At 36.3% G+C, this 6,449-nt stretch overlaps 1 pseudogene; it reads right to left on the reverse strand.

The window, feature by feature from the left end:
- Window positions 1–34: 34 nt before the first annotated feature.
- Window positions 35–5,810, reverse strand: LOC130980428 (uncharacterized; annotated as a pseudogene).
- Between the last annotated feature and the right edge of the window lie 639 nt (window positions 5,811–6,449).

The following is a 6,449-nucleotide window of genomic DNA, read 5'->3' on the forward strand; positions in this document are numbered from 1 at the left end:
CTACAAAGCTCTGAATATCGCTTCGGAGACCTCCCTAAAACTTGATACACTTCCACTCAGCAAAGTCCTCAGGAGCTCCCTGACAGATGCGTGAAAAGCGACACAATTCCTCAAACTTGCTTGTGTACTTAGTAATGGTCATCTGGCCTTGTTTCAGTTGAAGCAGTTTGAGTTCCTTGGCATTTCTAACTGAGTTGGGAAAGTATTTCTTATAAAATTCTTCTCGGATCAACTCCCACAAAATCACAACTCCATCAGACTGCAAAATACGCCTTATGCCCTGCCACCACTGTTCATCAGGAACCTGCTGAGCCTGTAACGCTCGCTCAATAGCCTGTATCCATTTATCAGCATCAATAGGATTCAAGGTCCCTCTGAGGGTCGGAGGGTGAACCTTCAAGAAAGAAGAAAGTGACATAGGACTATTATTGCCATTATTTCCATTATTAATTTGATTTCCTAGGGCTTCAGCTGTCGCTTGCATTGCTGCTGCCATATTGCCTAAAGCAGCCATGAAGTCTACAGGGTTAGGAGTATTCCCTGACACTTCAGGCATAGCATTGCCTATTCTGCCTCTACCTCGCCCACGTCCGCGTCCGCGAGTCGACATCTGGTCTCTATACACACCAAACAAGTGATATCAAGTTGATCAGTCTCAATATCGCAAGTCTAGTGCTTTAAGTCCCAAATGCATGCTCACGAACATTTATGCCACATATATCAGTTAGATATCCTACTAGCACATAGACACATACACAGAGAATGCACAGAAGCATAGTCAGTCTGTCCTCAGGCTCTACAGGAATGAACTGCTCTGATACCATAATGTAACACCCTACTACACAGAGTTTAACACTTAAGTCATAGAACAGAGGTAGTGTGGTGTTACAAACCTCTAATCAAATAAATAGGTACATATAATAGTGAAAAGAGATAATATATGAGGAGCCTTGAAAACGGGTAAACAAAAATCGCAACGCTCGAGGAATAAGATTACTTGCGTGCTAAGAAACCTAGTAGATAAGGATAAGAATAAGCGAGAGAGTAAAGAGAGCCAAGAATACATTATAACTAGCTCCTAACTCAGCCCGCGAAGCCAAGGCTGGCCGGAGAATATACATATACATAGGCAGGTATCCCAAAATACTCAAGATACAGAATCAAGCCCCTAACTCTCCTGTAGCCTCTAAGAGGAGCAAAATAAACAAGTTTCTTGGAGAGCAAACTAAATACACATATACATATATACAAGCAGAAACCCAAAATACACCCAGGAACTACTTCGCTTCAAGGATTCAGACGCCTAGCGAAGAGTCTCTCGACCTGCATCTGAAAAATAACAACACAGTATGGGGTGAGAACCGGAGGTTCTCAGCATGGTAAAGGTGACACGCGTATAATAAATATGGTCCTGGGAATAATTCAACAAATTCACCATCCCTCCATCCCTCCGTCATCCATAATTCAGCAAAGACAAGCAACCAAACAAATTCACGCACAAGTAATAAGCAGATAGGGCAAGTAGCAAGTATAATAAGTAGTAGGAGGTATACATTCAACTAAGAAAACCTAGGAAATGCATAGCAATCAAAACAAACAAATGCACATGATGCATGCCTGTCCTATGGCTGATGAGGCTCATCTATCAGTTATCCAGCCAACCCGACAAGTCCGAAAACCTTAGACTGTCCTACGTCGCACATCCCCATGAGTCTATGCATAGATTTCACATTCATATATCATTGAAATCACTCACTGAGGGCTATCCATACCCGGAAATTTATACGTACCCAGTTACTTTTATGATGTAGGGTAAACAGAGTATCGAGATTCAACCTGGAACACGTGGTGGCAAGCCACGGTTCTTACCTAGGGAAACTAGTATCTCAGATTTCATCATTCATAAGCCATTTCATAATCATAATAATTATTTAATCATTCATCAAAGCCATGGCATATTAACTCCTTTCATTAACTACTCCCCTTTCACATTTCTCATCATATTTACCTCTTTCTTCACTCCTAAGTTACCTCAAACTCCTATCTTCTGCTATTTACTAAACTTACTAGTAGGATCTAGGATCAACAGGGCAAAAATAGTGGGTTTAGTGTTTAAAATCATGTTTAGAATAGAAAAAATAAAGGTGCTGGAAAACAGGGCGTGTGCGTACGCACACACCTATGCGTGCACACAGCTCAACAAGAAAGCAGCACGTGTGCGTGCGCACGAGTGCCTATGTGCGCACACATCACTTGGTGTGCCAGCACCTTGCCTGTGCTAGCGCCACCAATAGAAGGCCCATCTTGGCGTGTGCATGCGCACAGGGGCGTGCGTACGCACACTTTATAGAAAATACCAGGTGTGCATGCGCACAGAGGCGTGCGTATGCACAGGTAGATTTTCACTTCTATTGGGGGCATGCGCACGGCTTTGTTAAACCCTTTCTGCTGCAACTTACAAAAATTCAGTTTTTCGCACCAATTTTTTGGCATCTATAACTTCCTCTACAAAATTTGGTTTTCTACAAACTTTATATCGATCTCAAGCTTGTTAAACCCTCTTTAATTCAAAGCAAATTTCATCTTTATTCAAAATTTTTGGAGCAAGATATGCACTGCGGAAGTTCGTCAAAATTTACATTTTACCAAAAATACCTCAAACCCCATTTTTCACCAATTTCTCATTCTCTACCCACAAAACTTGTAGATATACAATACAACAAGTCTTATTCCATCATCACCAACCACTAGCACACCAATGTCCATACCATTCGATAAAATCCACACAATGATCCCAATATCTCAACATGTATCACATATAACAATTCTTCAACATATATAATTCTTCAACACATATATCAATCCTTCATTAATAATTACAAGAACACTTATTCAACACCAACAACTTATACTCATAATTTCCAATACAAGTTCAACCATAAATCTATTCAACATCTTCACTAAACTAATCATTTAATGCATTTAACCACTTCAACTTAACATATGGTTCTCTAGCTTAAGTTTTCACAACACCTTAAATGTTAAACACGCGAAACCTAAACCATACCTTGGCCAATCACTTTATTCAATCCAAGGCAGCCTCACAAGCTAGAACACATCCCTCCAATCTCAAAGAAACCAGCCACAAACTGAGCTTTAATCATCAATAAGCCTCCAAATACTCACTTTTCAATCCCAATGCATATATATGAACTCAATTCACACCTAATCACATATATACTCCAAATTCAGCTTCTTCATACTAAAATCAAAATTGATTAGGATTTAGGTTACTCTTACCGTACCCACACACATAGTGACTCAAGCCCAATATGCTCTGGAAGCTAAATCGAACCTAAAACACCAAATTGGGTAAGATTATATCACAAGGGTTCAATTTCACCATAAGAAAGGGGAATATAGATTTTGAAATAAAAATGGAGCTTAACGGTAAAATTGATCTGACAAAAATGTAGAGTTCAACGCGTTGAACGCGTGGCCGCGAATGGTGCTCAAACGAGGAAGTTATGGTGGATCAAGGGTTGATGAGGGTTTGGGAGTTCTTCCTCCCCAAATCTATTGGCATCGTGGTGTATGAAATGAGGAAGAAGAAGCTGGTGTTTCTTTTAAATTATGGGTCCGGTTGGACCCATGGGCCCAGTTTGGGCCCCGATTCAACCGGTTCGGTCCATCCGGTCCAACTTTGGGCCAAAATTTTCAAAATTGGTATCAAAATTCTCGTTTTGATAAGCTCTATCCTATTTTGATATTAGTTTTACATTTTTAATTTATTTACTAATTATTTTCTAATTTTAGCGGGGTTTACATCAAGTGTCAAAAGTTGAGTAGAAGAGAATTCATATGGATAAAATTAAGCTAAACAAAGAAACTTCTCCTTATCAAATGCAAAAAATAAGTCACCTGAAATCAAACAAACTATACAAAGAAGTAGCTCGGTATTTACCTATGTAAAATGATTGTTGAGCTCTTAAAGTTGTCTATCAACCACTTGATAAAATAATTCAACTTGAAAAGCATGTAAATTTGAGACCTTTTGGATTTTGTGTCATGATCTTCCTTGTGTTACAAATATGTAATTCATATTTGGAACAAGAATATTGTGACTATCACAAAATAGTGAAACTTTATTGAGCAAAGAGGACTAACCATCGTCTCTTATACTTTACAGTCGTTGCTTGGACACTTTAGCCAATGTCGTAGCATTTATAATGTCTTGATCACTTCTTTGTAGAGTTTGAGACAACTCATTAGTAACTCCTAATATACTTTTCATCAAATGTAAATTGAATACAAATTCAGAAGATTGAATATGATTCAATAATTGACATACTTCAGCTCTTTGTTCAGGATTATTTCCATCTTTCTCAATCACTTCAAGAAGTTCTACCACGGAAGAAAAAAAAATTGAGCTAAGTATTGTACTATAATGTGAGCCCCATCGAGTATCACCTGCCTTTTACAATGTTGTTTCTTCATTTAAGCCACGCCCACTAGAAACATCTCCGTTTTGTAATACAACAATTGTCTTTTGCATTTGACTTTCACGAAGCATGTCTTTACATTTACAAGAAGCTCCAACAATATTGCACAAACTAGCAAGCAAATTAAAAAGTAGTGCAATTTTGACCTGTTTCTTTGCAACAACCACAATGCTAATTGAAGTTGGTGAGCAAAATAATGAACATAAAAAGCACAAGCATTTTCTTTCAATATCAAACTTTTTAAGCCATTGAATTCTCCTGCATATTACTAGCTCCATCGTAACCTTGTCCACGTATTCTTGCTAAGCTTAAACTATGCTTTGCTAATAAAGATTCCAAAGCTACTTTTAACGACAACGCATTTGTGCTAGAAACATGGACAAGGCCAAGAAATCGCTCCATTACAATCCCTTCTTTATTCAAATACCGCAAACAAACAGCCATTTGCTATTTAACAGAAATGTCTCGAGCTTCATCAACTAAAACAACAAATAAATCATCTCCAAGATCATCAATAATAACTTTAGTAGTTTCATTTGCAGCAGCTCTAACAATATCTTTTTGAATTTTAGGTGCTACTAGTTTAAGATTTTCACGAGCATTTTTGAAAACACGATCAATCTCTGTATTATGTTGAGCAAGAAAGTCAAGAAGCTCCAAAAAATTACCTTGATTGTTTGAATTGTGCAATTCATCATCACCACGAAAAGCCAATCCTTGTCGCAATAAGAACCTAATGCACTCAATTGTTGCTGTTAAGTGAGTTCGGTAATCTTTTTTAGCTTGGTCTGAATGCTTTTGAAAAACAACTTCAATACGTTGCTTTTGCTTCATGAGTGCTTTGCATTTTCTTCGAGCTTGATTATGAGCACTATCATAATTTTCAACATGTGTTTGTAACCGCTCCTTCTTTTTCCAATTTGAAAATTCCTCTTTTACAAAAGCATCACCACTCGCACCATCAGGTTTCATAAGATAGCAATAGAGACAAAAGACAACATCTTTTGAAATACTATATTCCAACCAATTGCCAATTTCATTATACCAATCAGCATTAAATCTACGGAGAGAAGTTCCAAAATATGTTTGTGGAAAATCATGTTCTCTTGGTTGACAAGGACCTTTTTGCAAATAAGCTCGTTTAACTTCATCCTTGTCATTTGGATCATAATTTGAAATTTTAGGTCGTTGTCCAGGATCAGCTACCAGACTTTCCACATTGAATTCTAAGAACTTCTTTTTATTAGAAGAGACAAATGGAGTGACTTCAGATTCTAGTGGTAGCTTTCTTTTGAAATATTTTTCCATTACTATTTCTAAAAATAAAAAATATATATTCTAAATTAGTAAATTGATCAATTCACTTTAAAAATTTATATGCAACAAAATTACATATAATAGAATAGAACGAAAGATAAATAAATAAATAATAAGGATCACTAAATTGAGAATAAAATAAAATATATAAATTCGTGAAGAGAATAAAAAATAGATTAATACCTAAATTATAATTGTTTGAATTAAAATTTGCAATTGAAAATATCAAAAAGAGAAACAATGAAATTGAAAGATACATAGAGTTATAGAGAGCTATATAAAATAACATTTAAAATTTAAAATTTACCTTTTGATGAAGCGAAGATGACCACTAGATAAAGAATAGAGAAAGAAGGTTGAAAATATGAAACTAAGAAGAGGGTTTAAGAGAATAAATGAATAGACGACTGAAATTTGAGAATAGAAGAAGATTAAATTTGATTAGGTTAATTAATAGTCAAAATAATAGAAAGATAAAATAGGTTTGGAACTTTTAATAAATAAGCTTAATTTATTTGTAATGGATCATTTAAAATTTAAAATAAAAACTTTATTTAAAAATATGAAATCAGAGTGGGGCAAGTGCCCCATCATTATGATTCGGTCCGTGCCTGATTACACCTTAGTTAG

Source organism: Arachis stenosperma, chromosome 1, assembly GCF_014773155.1.
Source record: "Arachis stenosperma cultivar V10309 chromosome 1, arast.V10309.gnm1.PFL2, whole genome shotgun sequence".
Taxonomy (NCBI): Eukaryota; Viridiplantae; Streptophyta; class Magnoliopsida; order Fabales; family Fabaceae; genus Arachis; species Arachis stenosperma.